The 15,124-nt window shown below is 46.1% G+C and overlaps 1 pseudogene; it reads left to right on the plus strand.

Annotated features, from left to right (window-relative positions):
* The window catches only part of LOC148435813 (uncharacterized), a 68,460-nt pseudogene extending 53,814 nt beyond the window's left edge, over positions 1-14,646 (plus strand).
* The last annotated feature ends 478 nt before the right edge of the window (positions 14,647-15,124 follow it).

Below are 15,124 nucleotides of genomic sequence, written 5' to 3' on the forward strand. Positions count from 1 at the left end.
CACAACTGTGGCTGAAATGATTGGTTCGTTTGGGCCCCCACAAAACAAGCTGGCAATTAATCTGTCCCTGCACAAACTGGCTCTATGGAGGCAAGATGTCGTCCTCATCCTCCTCATCCACCGATTCCTCACCCTCTTCAGTGTTGTGTACATCCTCATCCTCACAGAGTATTAACTCGTCCCCACTGGAATCCACCACCACAGGTCCCTCTGTATGTTCTGGAGGCTGGTCTCCCTGGAAGAGTTGATAATTCATTTTTATGAACATCATCTTCTCCACATTTTGTGGAAGCAACCTCCTACGCCTTTCGCTGACAAGGTTCCCGGCTGCACTAAACACTCTTTCGGAGTACACACTGGAGGGGGGTCAACTCAGGTAAAATAGAGCCAGTTTGTACAGGGGCCTCCAAATTGCCTCTTTTTCCTGCCAGTACAGGTATGAACTGTCTTGGATGCTGGAGCACCCTACTTGGATGCTGTCACCGATGTAATCCTCCACCATTCTGTCAATGGTGACAGTATCATAGGTAGTGACAGTAGACATGTCAGAAATTGTTGCCAGGTCCTTCAGTCCGGACCAGATGTCCAAACTTGGTCCTGCCTGCCCTGCATCACCGCCAGCGGGTTGCTTAGGATACCTACGTTTTTTCCTGGCAGCCCCAGTTGCGGGAGAAAATGAAGAAGGAGCTGTTGACGTGTCACGTTCTGCTTCAGCTGACAGTGTTTTCACCAGCAGGTCTTTGCACCTCTGCAGGCTTGTGTCGGCCGGAAAGAGAGACACCACATAGGCTTTAAACCTAGGATCGAGCACGGTGGCCAAAATGTAGTGGTCTGATTTCAACAGATTGACCACCCTGGAATCCTGGCAAAGCGAATGAAGGGCTTCATCCACAAGTCCCACATGCTGAGCGGAATCGCTCCGTCTTAGCTCCTCCTTCACTTTCTCCAGCTGCTTCTGCAAAAGCCTGATGAGGGGAATGACCTGACTCAAGCTGGCAGTGTATGAACTGACTTCACGGGTGGCAAGTTCGAAGGGCTGGAGAACCTTGCACAACACGGAAATCATTCTCCACTGCGCTTGAGTCAGGTGCATACCCCCTCCTTTGCCTATGTCATAGGTGGATGTATAGGCTTGAATGGCCTTTTGCTGCTCCTCCATCCTCTGAAGCATATAGAGGGTTGAGTTCCACCGCGTCACAACCTCTTGCTTCAGGTGATGGCAGGGCAGGTTCAAGAGTGTTTGCTGGTGCTCCAGTCTTCGGCACGCAGTCGCGGAATGGCGAAAGTGGCCAGAAATTTTTCAGACCACCCAAAGCGTCTCTTGCATGCCCCTGTCGCTTTTCAGAAATTTCTGCACCACCAAGTTTATTGTGTGAGCAAAACATGGGACGTGCTGGAATTTGCCCAGATGTAATGCCCGCACAATATTGGTGGCGTTGTCAGATATCACAAATCCCCAGGAGAGTCTAAGTGGGGTAAGGCACTGGGCGATGATTTCCCTCAGTTTCTCTAAGAGGTTGTCGGCGGTGTGCCTCTTACTGAAACCGGTGATGCACAGCGTAGCCTGCCTTGGAACGAGCTGGCGTTTCTGAGATGCTGCTACTGGTGACGCTGCTGCTGTTGCTGCGTAAGGTGATACATCTACCCAGTGGGCTGTCACAGTCATATAGTCCTTAGTCTGCCCTGTTCCACTTGTCCACATGTCCGTGGTTAAGTGGACATTGGGTACAACGGCATTTTTCAGGACACTGAGGACACTATTTGTGACGTTTCTGTACAGTCTCGGTATCGCCTGCCTAGTGAAGTGGAATCTAGACGGGATTTGGAACAGGGGACACACTACCTCCATCAATTGTCTAAATCCCACTGCACTAATGGCGGATACCGGACGCACGTCTAACACCAACATAGCCGTCAAGGCCTCAGTTATACGTTTTGCTTCAGGATGACTGCTGTCGTACTTCATCCTCCTCACTAAGGACTGTTGGAGGGTCAATTGTTTAGTAAAAGTAGTGGTGTTCCTACTTCCTCTCTGGGATGATGAATGACTCCCAGCAGCAGCAGCAGCAGCAGCGGCAGCAAGAGGCGTAGCAATGCAGGATCCTCCGGAGGAATCTCGGATAGGAGAGTCAGTCATGCCAGTGACATGGCCTGCAGGACTACTTCCAATCCTGACTAAGGAGGAAATTGACGAGGAGGGAGTTGACGGTGTGGTTTGCAGGCGCTTGGATACAACAGGACAACGGGATTTAGGTGTCCCTGGACTGCTTTCGGTATTAGCCAAAGTTTCTGAACTTGACAGTAACTTTTTATGAACGCGCTGCAGGTGCCGTATAAGGGAGGATGTTCCTAGGTGGTTAACGTCCCTACCCCTACTTATTTCACCTTTACATATGGTACATATGGCAAGACAGTTGTTGTCCGGATTTGGATAGAAATATTGCCAAACCAAAGAGGTGGAATGTTTGGTCTTCTGCCCAGGCATGACCGTGATGGGCTTTTTCATCCCACGGACAACAACTGTCTCCCCCGGAGCCTGATTTAAACAAACCACATCACCATCAGAATCCTCCTCGCCAACTTCCTCCTCAGCGTCAGCTACACCAGTATCCTCATCCTGTTGTACTTCAACAGTGACATCTTCAATTTGCATATCAGCAAGTGGACTGTGGGTGCTCCTTTCAGCACTTGCAGTGGGCGTGCAAATGGTGGAAAGAGCCACCTCTTCCTGTCCAGTGCTGGGAAGGTCAGGCATCGCAACCACCACCACACTTGGACTCTCCTTGGGGATTTGTGATATCTTCTTAGAACGCACAGTTCTTCGCTGTGCTTTTGCCAGCTTAACTCTTTTGATTTTTTTAGTGGGAGGAGGGCTTCCATCGTCATGTGAAGCTGAACCACTAGTCATGAACATAGGGAAAAACCTTAGCCATTCCTTGCCACTCCGTGTCGTAAATGGCATATTGGCAAGTTTACGTTTCTCTTCAGATGATTTAAATGTTTTTTTCAAGGTCATTTTCCTGAACTTTGCCATTTGGGATTGTATGTGCCCTCTACTATGACATTGGGCATCGGCCTTGGCAGACGACGTTGATGGCATGTTATCGTCTATGTCATGACTAGTGGCAGCAGCTTCAGCACTAGGAGGAAGTGGTTCTTGATCTTTCCCTATTTTATTTTTATCTGAGAAAGTTTGGTCCTCCATTTATGTTATATTGATATATATGTGCGGCTAAGGCGCACACAAACACAGAAAATATTTTTTTATTTTTGTTGGAGACTAGTGCACTTTGTGGGTTACACCACCCTTTAAGAAATGAGCCAGCCGGCCCTTTATTTATGGGACACAGGCGCACGCTTGGTGCTGCTCCTTTGTTGATGCACGTGCAGCTACAGCCCACACAATTCACAAACACAGAAAATATTTTTTTATTTTGTTTGGAGTGCCCTTTGGGGGTCACAGCACACTTTAATGGACAAGCCAGCTGGCCTTTTACTTATGGGACACAGGCGCACGCTTGGCACTACTTTGTTGATGCACGTGCGGCTACTGCGCACACAATTCACAAACACAAAAAAATATATTTTTTTATTTTGTTTGGAGTGCCCTTTGGGGGTTACAGCACCCTTTAATGGACAAGCCAGCCGGCCTTTTACTTATGGGACACAGGCGCACGCTTGGCGCTGCTCCTTCATTGATGCACGTGCAGCCACAGTGCACACAATTCACAAGCACAGAAAAAAAATTTTCATTTTGTTTGGAGTGTACTTTGGGGGTTACAGCACCCTTTAACGGTCAAGCCAGCCGGCCCTTTACTTATGGGACACAGGCGCACGCTTGGCACTACTTTGTTGATGCACGTGCGGCTACTGCGCACACAATTCACAAACACAAAAAAATATATTTTTTTATTTTGTTTGGAGTGCCCTTTGGGGGTTACAGCACCCTTTAATGGACAAGCCAGCCGGCCTTTTACTTATGGGACACAGGCGCACGCTTGGCGCTGCTCCTTCGTTGATGCACGTGCATCCACAGTGCACACAATTCACAAACACAGAAAACATTTTTTTATTTTGTTTGGAGTGCCCTTTGGGGGTTACAGCACCCTTTAACGGACAAGCCAGCCGGCCTTTTACTTATGGGACACAGGCGCACGCTTGGCGCTGCTCCTTCGTTGATGCACGTGCACCCACAGTGCACACAATTCACAAACACAGAAAACATTTTTTTATTTTTTTTGGAGTGCCCTTTGGAGGTTACAGCACCCTTTAGCGGTCAATCCAGCCGGCCCTTTATTTATGGGATACAGGCGCACGCTTGGCACTACTTTGTTGATGCACGTGCGGCTACTGCGCACACAATTCACAAACACAAAAAAATATATTTTTTTATTTTGTTTGGAGTGCCCTTTGGGGGTTACAGCACCCTTTAACGGACAAGCCAGCCGGCCTTTTACTTATGGGACACAGGCGCACGCTTGGCGCTGCTCATTCGTTGATGCACGTGCGGCCACAGTGCACACAATTCACAAACACAGAAAAATATTTTTTATTTTGTTTGGAGTGCCCTTTGGGGGTTACAGCACCCTTTAGTGGTCAATCCAGCCGGCCCTTTATTTATGGGACACAGGCGCACGCTTGGCACTACTTTGTTGATGCACGTGCGGCTACTGCGCACACAATTCACAAACACAGAAAATATTTTTTTATTTTGTTTGGAGTGTACTTTGGGGGTTACAGCACCCTTTAACGGTCAAGCAGGCCGGCCCTTTACTTATGACACAGGCGCACGCTTGGCACTACTTTGTTGATGCACGTGCGGCTACTGCGCACACAATTCACAAACACAGAAAATATTTTTTTATTTTGTTTGGAGTGTAATTTGGGGGTTACAGCACCCTTTAACGGTCAAGCAGGCCGGCCCTTTACTTATGACACAGGCGCATGCTTGGCACTACTTTGTTGATGCACGTGCGGCTACTGCGCACACAATTCACAAACACAGAAAATATTTTTTTATTTTGTTTGGAGTGTACTTTGGGGGTTACAGCACCCTTTAACAGTCAAGCCAGCCGGCCCTTTACTTATGGCGCACGCTTGGCACTACTTTGTTGATGCACGTGTGGCTACTGCGCACACAATTCACAACCACAGAAAATATTTTATTTTTTTTTGCACTTGGGGGGAGCACCCCTGATGGACAGAGCACCCCCTGGACAACACTACAGCACCTCTTTAGGACTGGGACTCTGCACAGGACTTTGGAGTAGACACAGCCCCTATGGACAACTGACTGCACAACACAGTCCAGCCAACCCCTATGGACTTTGGAGGAGTGGACACAGCCCCTATGGACAACAGCAGCACAGCACAACACAGCCAGCCCCTATGGACTTTGGAGGAGTGGACACAGCCCTTATGGACAACAGCAGCACAGCGCAGCACAGCACAGCACAACACTACACTGCACTGCACTACACTACACTACACAGCCCAGCCAGCCCTAACTCCCACCCTCCCTCTTCACTGTCCACAGCCGAGTGAGAAAATGGCGCCGACGCGGGTACCTTATATAGGATCCAAAACCTGCGAGACCCGGAAGGCGGGATAATGACGTTTTGCCTCGATTTCAGATCCGAGTCAGGCGGGAAAAGTCGAGCCTGACTCGGATCTGCCTCGGATCGGGGGGGTTCGGATTTCAGAAATCCGAACCCGCTCACCGCTAGTATGTATATACTTTTGGTATTCCCATGCACTGAATAATTGGCAGATAATATTCTAGCCAGACCTGAACATACAATCTTATCAGAGAAGGGATCTGCAAGCAGATCACAAATTACGAAATTGTGGATGAGATAGTAGATTAGAAACTAGGAATGTTTTCTCCCTGGCTCATTCTGTTTGTAAACCGCATAATTACACTCCATATTAGGGGTGGTGAATTATAATGGATCTGGCTTTGGGAATTAAACAGACACAAGAGTGTGGTTATAGGATTTAATTAAAAATTCTCTGTCAGCTCTTCAAGCTTCCAGAGACGTGTGTATTTTTTGGCAAAAACAATATCTAGACAATTGCTGTTATCTCCATCCATAATATGTTTTTAAACAGACATATTTATAGGGCAATATTAATGTCAATAGAGCAGAAATGTAGATAGTCCAGAGACATGTACTATATTGCTTTAATATTTTGTATCTGATTCAATCGAATAGGGAAAACGCCCAGTTTATAAACTGTGTTTATTCCAATTTTAAACATATGAGCTTAAGTCATTCTAAATATTGTTGCATTGATACATACAATTTAAAGTGAGGACAGTGATGAACACAGAGTAAATATATACAAATGCCAAATAAATATAAAAAATACACAAAACAGATAAATTTAGAAACTATGCAGACACTTTTTAGAATGAGATTACTGTATTAGGTTTTTAACATACAAATCAATAAATTAATTAGAAAAATACAATTTGGAAAAAAGACTGATAGAGATTTTTGTTCAAAAGAGTAACAGATAGGTGCCATTGACATACAGGATGAGTACACATGGGCAGATGGAAGTGAGATGAGGGGGTGGTACCGGCACAGTATGGATTACAGAATTCAGGACTTAGCTACCATGTTAAGTACAAATGCTAATGTATATGGATATACTCTATGTCTCCTGCCCTGGACAAGCTGCTTCCCTATACAATGCCTCCCTTACTTCTGCTCTTGACTCTCTTGCTCCGGCAATCACTACTCACCCTCGCAGATCCACACCTCACCCCTGGTATTCCAGATGCACCAGATAACTGCAAAAGTGTTCACGAACCGCTGAGTGACATTGGAGAAGATCACGCCCTAAGGGAAATTTTGTCCATTTCAAATTTATGCTCTCATCCTACAGTTCTGCCATTTCCCTCTCTAAACAATCATATTTTTAGCACCTCATCTCCTCCCTGTCGTCAAATCTCCAGCATCTCTTCACCACCTTGAACTCACTCCTCTGCCCACCACCTCCTCTCCTTCCCTCTTTGCTCTCTGCCCATGACTTTGCTACCTACTTTACAGTCAGGACATTATACCCCACCAGTCCCCCAGCACTACACCTCCTCCTTTCCCGGATCATCCCTCCCCTTCTATTTTACTTACTCTGACATCCTTCTCCCCTGTATCTGGAGAGAAAGTCATGGCCCTCATCCGGTCCCCCCCCCTTCCACCTCCCTCCTTGACCCTATCCCTTAATATCGCCTCCGCTACCTCTCTCCTTGTGCCTGTTCCCATCTTGCCCACCTCCTTAATCTCTCCCTCTCATCTGGCACTGTCCCTTCTGCATTCAAACATGCCCTTGTCTCCCCCATTCTTAAAAAACAAAAAACATTTTTTTTCTTTTCCTTCGCTATTATTTTCTTTATATAATTTGAGCTTGGTTTTCTCTTTTCTTTTTGTGTTTGTAATGTATCTATTTGTGTATGGTTTACATGGAAAACTGTAATAAAAATTATTGAATTTAAATAAGAAATCATTATTATTATCATCGTTTAGTTCTATGGTGCCACAAGTGTTCCGCAGCGCCTTACAAACTACACAACCAAATAAGTGACTAACAGTACAATACAAATACAATGCAGGGCAAGGACAGGTATAATATACATTGCTACATTGGTGACCATAACACCCAAGTAAGCAATAGAGCATAATTAGGATCTTTGATATATTGAGGTATATAAAGTTAGTAGTCATAATTATAATTATTAATATCTGACAAGCTGACATGTTTATACAGTGTGATAATATTCTGCTTCTGTTTTCTTATGTATTTTCCCACATGTAGTAACCTGGGCTGAATTAACTGTCAGTAAAGGCTTTTATTAACATCAGTTACTAATTCATCTCAAGCCATTGAACTTGAGAAAATCTGCACAAGCAAAAGTAGACTATTATATTCTGCAGACGTGATAAAGAAAAGGTTGAGAACACTGGATGTACTGTAGATAAACACAGGATATTACTACAGCAATACCCTATGTTTCTATATGAACATTGTACAATCCAGCCATATTCTGAAACAAAGGCATCTACAGCTCACAAAATAGGAATAGATGGTGACAACTGTACCCCTAAATAAAACAAAGGGCAAATGCACCAAGTTGTCATCACATCTATTTTTTTTAATTTGTATAAATATTGTCATTTTGCGTACCCTGTACCCTCTAAAGGCTGGAAACAAGGAGCTACAAGTTTAGGGGCTCATGCCCCCAGGTATGAGACTTTTTCTACTTTATACTGTATGATTAGCGCATGTACACACATCAGGAAGCCTAGAGTGATATAATGTGTTTTTACTAGCATTAAAAATTAGATATGTGCGCCGACCCCCATGTTTTGGTTTTGGATCTGTATCTCCTTGTGTTTTGGATCTGGATTTGGTTTGGCCAAAACCGCCCCTTGCATGTTTTGGTTTTGGATCTGTATTTTCTTTTTTTTTTAAATCATAAAAACAACTAACATCACATAATTTGGGCCTGTTTTCGTTCCTACAGTATTATTAACCTCAATAACATTTATTTCCAGTATTTTCCAGACAATTTTGACCACCTCACAGCTCACAATATTGATTTTTGTTCATCTAGTTTAGGGCCAAAATTTTGCATCCAGCTAGCTGGCTGACTAAGCTGTCTAAGCTAAGCGACAACAGTGGGTGGCACTAACATGTGGCAGTTCTTCCAACATGGCACAGAGTGGCATTGCAGTGGTAGACAGGATGGCAGTTTAATAAACTATACAACCATTAGGAATTTTAAAAACCAAGAATGTTTTCATTAAGTAGGTCAGAGGCCCGACGGAGTTGGAATATGTTTATGGACTGAAGACAGGGAAAGGACAGAAGAATTGATTAGTTTTTATTTAATTTAATATTTTGATTCTTATAAAAATGTATGAGGGACGATCAATCAAGATCTTCAGTTCCTAGACATCTTTGATCTGGCGGAAGTTTTTTATTCTTTTATACATCTAATAAAAATGAGGTGGCCTTGCTTGTGGAGGTGCTGCTAGAACATACTGTAAACAGACGTTTACTAGTTTGTACTCAGGGAGGTTATTAGGGATAATGGGACCAAGACTTGCTGTTTACATGTTATAGTCTCGAGGGCTGGTATACTTTGCTAGCTGAGGCCATGGAGCAGCCTTGAGGGCTGGTGGTGGCCTGTGGGCCGTAGAATATGATTCGGCCTTTGGGCTGTGTAGCAGCCTTGGCAGGCTGTGGCCTGAGAGCCGTGGAACAAGATGCGGCCTTGGGCCGTGTAGCAGCCTAGGTTTGCTGTGGCCTGAGGGCTGTAGAACAAGATGCGGCTTTTGGGCCATGTAGCAGCCTTGGCAGGCTGTGGCCTGAGGGCCGTAGAATAAGATGCGGCCTTTGGACCATGTAGCAGCCTTGGCAGGCTGTGGCCTGTGCTGGCTGGATGACACAAGCGGTGGTCCACTGGAGTGCGTATGCTGGATGCTGGAATGCAGCCTGTGCCGCCTGGATGACACAAATGGTGGTATGCTGGAGTTCGTACGCTGGACGCTGGAGTGCGGCCTGTGTCACCCGGATCGCTATCACTGGCATCGGAGCAGCGTATGCACCAGAAGGATATAGATGGCAGAGCCAGTCCGGACTGATCCCAGAATGATGGACAGGAGGTAGCCCGAGATTCAGCGAACGCTCACACAGCGTTCGCCTCACACAGCGTTCGCAGTGCGGCCGCTTGTGACATCAGAGTAAAGCAGCCAGTAGTTCTCCGGCTGAACTAGAACTCCCAGCATCTGTGATGTTTGCTAGGCCTACTGGAAGTTATTTGTCAACAATAGGTGGTGTGCTTCAGGTTACCTCAGCCTGCTTTATTCACTGTATGTACCATGTAAATGTAAATGTATGTATGTGACCAATATACACAACTAATTTTTGTATTAAACGTATTGCACACATCCTGGCAGGAAGATGCTCTGTGCTGCTGCTCATATTTGTCCACCCCATCAACTTGGTGGTTCAGAACTTTCTTTAAAAAAATTAAAGGGGCATGCAGGATATGCTGTCTGTGGCCATTACAATTTCTAGACATAAACCAAAAAAATTTCAAATGTCAGGCAGCAATGCCCCAAACAGCACATAATGCAAAGAAAAGAGGTGCAAGATGGAATTGTCCTTGCTTTTGCAAAAGTCTGATTTGGGGAATGACCTGACTCAAGCTGGCAGTGTCTGAACTAAGGGCCTGATTCAGACCCGCTCGCGAGCGCTATGCACTTGCAAGCGGGTCGATGGTGGCCCAGTGCGCATGCGCACGACGGAGCCAGCTCCGTTGTGCACATGCGCAAGACCCGGATAGCGATGGACAAACCGTCGCTCCGGGTCTCGTACCAAAGGGGGCGTGCTGTCAATGTTGAGTTACAACACTCTCCCTTTGTTGAGTTACAGCACGCTCCCTTTGGTGGGTGGGCCGGGGGCGTGGCTGCCCAAACGGAGGCGTTTACATGGGAATGCCTACCGTCTGGGGCCGACCCCACTGACATCACAAGTGATGTCAGTGGGAGTGCTTTCGGCTCTGTTAGAGCCGAAAGCACTCTGGGGCTTGCGGCAACGAGATCCTACCACAAGGGTCTCGTCTCAAGTACGATGGTCACGATGGTCTTGACCATCACGACCATCATCATGGCCGCTCGCTATAGCTGCGGGTGGTCACCCACAGCTATGCGAGCGGCCAGGAGGCCGTTCTGAAAACCCAGAGGGCCGGCCCTGATTCAGAGCGAGCGCTCTGTCAGAGCGTCCGGCTCTGAATCAGGCCCTAACTTCACATGTGGCAAGTTCAAAGGGTTTGATAACCTTGCACAACACAGAAATTATTCTCCACTGCATTCCCGCTCTTTTCCATATGTCATAGGCCGTTGGATGGCCTTTTGCTGCTCCTCCATCTGCTGAAGCTTATAGAGGGTAGAATTCCACCTAGTTACTACCTCTTGCTTCAGCTGATGGTAGGGCAAATTAAACAGTACTTGTTGTTGCTGTAATCTTCAACACGCAGTTGCTGAATGTCGAAAATGTCCTGAAATCTTTCGGGACACCGAGAGCATCTCCTGCACTGCAATATTTTTTAAAAAATGTTACACCACCAAATTAATTGTGTGAGCAAAACATGGGACGTGTTGAAATTTTCCCACATGTAATGCTCGCACAATATTGGTGGCATTGTCAGAAATCACAAATCTCTAGGAGAGTCCATGTGGGGTAAGCCATATTGCAATGATTTCCCTGAGTTTTTCTAAGAGGTCCTCAGCGGTATTCCTCTTAGTGAAACCAGTGATACACAGAGTAGCCTGCCTCTGAATGAGCTGGCATTTGTTAGATGCTGCTCCTGTTTGCACTGTTGGAGGCAATACACCTACCCAGTGGGCTGTCAGTCATGTAATCTTTAGTTTGCCCTGTCCCACTTGTCCACATATCTGTGGTTAAGTGGACAGTGGGCACAACGGAATTTCGGAGGACACTAATAAGTTTTTTTTAATGTCCTTGTACAGACTGGGAATTGCTATTCTAGTGAAGTTGAATCTAGAAGGGACATGGTAGCGGGGACACAGGACCTCAATTAACTGTCTAAAACCCACTGCATTAATGGCGGATACTAGACGCACATCTAAAATAAGCATAGCTGTTATGGCGTCAGTAATCCTCTGTGCAACTGGGTGTCTGCTGTCATACTAGTTCCCCATTGCAAAGGAGTGTTTGACAGTCAATTGTTTTGTTAAACTACTAAAAGAAGTCTTCTTCCTTTTTCCCCTTCTGGGATGAAGATCTACTCACAGCAGCAGCAACAGCCGTAGCACTCAAGGATCCCTCTGAGGGATCATGGATAGTAGAGAAGTCAGTCATTCTTATGAAATTGGATGCAGGATTACTTCCGATCACGATTGAGGATGTTGATGATGATGCAGGTGTTGGTGCTGGATATTGTAGGCGCTTGGATCTAACAGAGAAAAGGGAGCAGCTAAGTGACACTTGTCTGATTATTAAAAAAATTTTTAGCAAAAGTTTCTGAATTTGAAAAACACTTTTCAATTTGATGAATGCGTTGCAAGTGACGTAACAGGGAGGAGGTTCCTAGATGGTTAAGGTCCTTACCTCTACTCACTCTTGCTTGGCAAACTTTACAGATGGCTTGACAACTGTTGTCCGGATTTGGGTGGAAATATATCCACACATGAGAAGTGGATTTTTTTGTCTTTTGCCCTGGCATGACAACAATGGGCTTTTTCCTACCATGGGCAATAACTGTTGCCTGATTTACACAAACAACATCCTCGGCATCATCAACATCGCCATCATCCTTGTTAGCGCCAACTACAGAAATATCCTCCTCATCCTGCTGGTGCAATTCCACAGAAGCATCCTCGATTTCTATGTCAGCATGTTGTCTTGTGCTGCTCATCCCCACATGTGCAGAGGGCACACAAATGGTGGAAGGAGGATCCTCATCAAGTACAGTATTACAAAGGTCAGGCTCACACATGGCAACCACGGACACACATGGACTATCCTCGGGTATCTGTGACTTTCCTGAGCATACAGTTATTTCATGTGCCTTAGGAATTTTAATTTTTTTTACACTTTTACAGGGAGAAGGGCTTACATCATCATAAGATGCAGAACCACCAGTTATGAATAAGGGCCAAGGCCTTATCCTTTTCTTGCCCCTTCGTGTAGTAAATGGCATATTGCTAATTTTTGGTTTCTCTGCAGCTAACTTAGCTTTTAATTTTTTTTTTTTTAACACTGTAAAACACTGCTTGCTTGATTTTAGATGCCCTGACTTAAGCCCTATATGCCCTTGGACATCGGTTTAGTAGATGATGTAGTATCGTCATGACAGGTGGCACTGGCAGCAGCTCCACCACTAGTATGTGGTTCCTGCTCGCCTCTCAACTGATTGTTCGCCATATTAACAAACACGAATGAAGTGGGGTACAGCACATATGTCAATTTGTACCAATTTTAAATATTACACTGCGGTATCAATGACCTACAGTGTCACAAGATTTTTTATGAATAAGAAAAGAATAGCACACTGCACTACCACTTACAGTGTCACAAGATTTTTTATGAATACACTGCATTTTCCACTTTCCAGCAGGCCCTGCCCTGGATGGATACAGCAGCCCCAGCCCTGGATGGACACAGCAGTCCCTGGATGGACACAGCATCCACTGCCCCTGGATGGACACAGCAGCCCCTGCCCTGGATGGACACAGCAGCCCCTGCCCTGAATGGACACAGCAACCTCTGCCCTAGATGTACACAGCAACCCCTGGATGGACACAGCAGACCCTGGATGGACACAACAACCCCTCAATGGACACAGCGGCCCCTGTATGGACACAGCAGCCACTGCCCCTGGATGGACACAGCAGCCCCTGCCCTGGATGGACACAGCAGCCCCTGCCCTGGATGGACACTGCAGCCCCTGCCCTAGATGTACACAACAACCCCTGGATGGACACAGCAGCCCCTGGATGGGTACAGCAGCCACTGTCCCTGGATGGACACAGCAACCCCTGGATGGACACAGCAGACCCTGGATGGACACAGAAGCCCCTGGATGGACACAGAAGCCCCTGCCCTTGATGAACACAGTAGCCCCTGGCTGGACACATGATACAGTTCCTAATTAGATTACAATTATCTGTATTATTTCACAAAACACAAGACATGCCTTCTGATGAAACCTGGAATATTACAAGCCCGGAGAAAAACGTCAAGGGATCTCCCTAACTGGACACGGACACTTTATTCATTCTCCCTTTACCTACATACCAACCCACACGCAGGGAGAGTCAGCGCATTACCCCTTTGCCGGAAAGGATACCAACACTTATGGAGCATTCAGCCTGTTTAGCCAGACGGAGATAGCCTAGCCGCTAGGCAGTTTGTCAGCGGCTCCCGTTACCTCACTAAGAATCAGCCACGCCAGTGTGGTGCGCCTGGTCCCCACCTGAAACGGTTCCTGGTGCGCTCCAGATACTAGCCTGATGCTACTTACACAGTGTGAGTACTGGCTACATATTTACAGGTGACTAAAGTTCTCCGGTCATTTGGATTCTCCTTTTGGCAATATTGCTTCTACACGTTCTTGCTGACATTATACTACAACAGTGGATACATACAGAGCTTGTTTGTAGACATTACCATTAACTGGACCCTGGAGTGGTCCTACGCAATTACAGTTCCACATTCCAGCTGCTCATCCACATTATATTACCATGCCAGTGTAGAGACTTGAATTTTATGTATTTACTGTTTTAATCTTTGCAATAAATCATTTGCATTTATCAGTGTGGTCACTTGATTAAACCAGTGCTCCACTCCATTTTTTTCTATTGTCCTTTTCAGCAGGTGCAGAACCTGCATGTGTGAGCTGCTCCGTTTATTCAAGGGGTTATTTTCTGGCTGTCGGCGCACCTTGTTGCATTTTCTATTGTCGTTTAAAGCATGTCTGGGAGATAATCAGTGGTGATGAATCCTGGATTTACAGTTTCGACCCCGAGACCAAACAACCCAGACCAGTGGAACCCAGCTGAAGGTTCGCCAGCACAGAAGTTCCGACATGAGTGCAGCGTGGCCAAGTAGATGGTGGCTGTTTTTGTGGCCAAGACTGGTCATGTAGCTATCATACCACTCATGCAGCAGCCAGCAGTCACTGGGGACTGGTACGCCAACCATTGCCTTCCTCAAGTGCTGAAAGCCATATCCAGGTGCCGTCCAAGAACTCATGGTGCCTTTCTCCATCACGACAATTCACTTGCCCACAAGTCCATTAAAGTGGTGGATTTTCTGGCCCATGAACACATCCAGGAACTTGGTCATCCTCCATACAGTCCAGACTTGGACCCCTACAACTTGTCTGTGTTCCCACAAATCAATCGCAAGATGAGTGGGATTTGAGGCACCGGAAGCTGCAGTGGCAACCCTCATCCAGAATATAGCAGACATACCTGCTTCGAACTGGTCCAGCTGCTTCACCAAGTGGTTTGAGCGCATGTAACTTTGCCTAGACTCCTCTGGCAAATACTTCGAAAAATGTAATGTTCATTTTGTTTGTAAATAT

The sequence above is a fragment of the Taudactylus pleione genome, unplaced genomic scaffold, assembly GCF_031769625.1.
Source record: "Taudactylus pleione unplaced genomic scaffold, aTauple2 ptg001990l, whole genome shotgun sequence".
NCBI classification, from domain to species: Eukaryota; Metazoa; Chordata; class Amphibia; order Anura; family Myobatrachidae; genus Taudactylus; species Taudactylus pleione.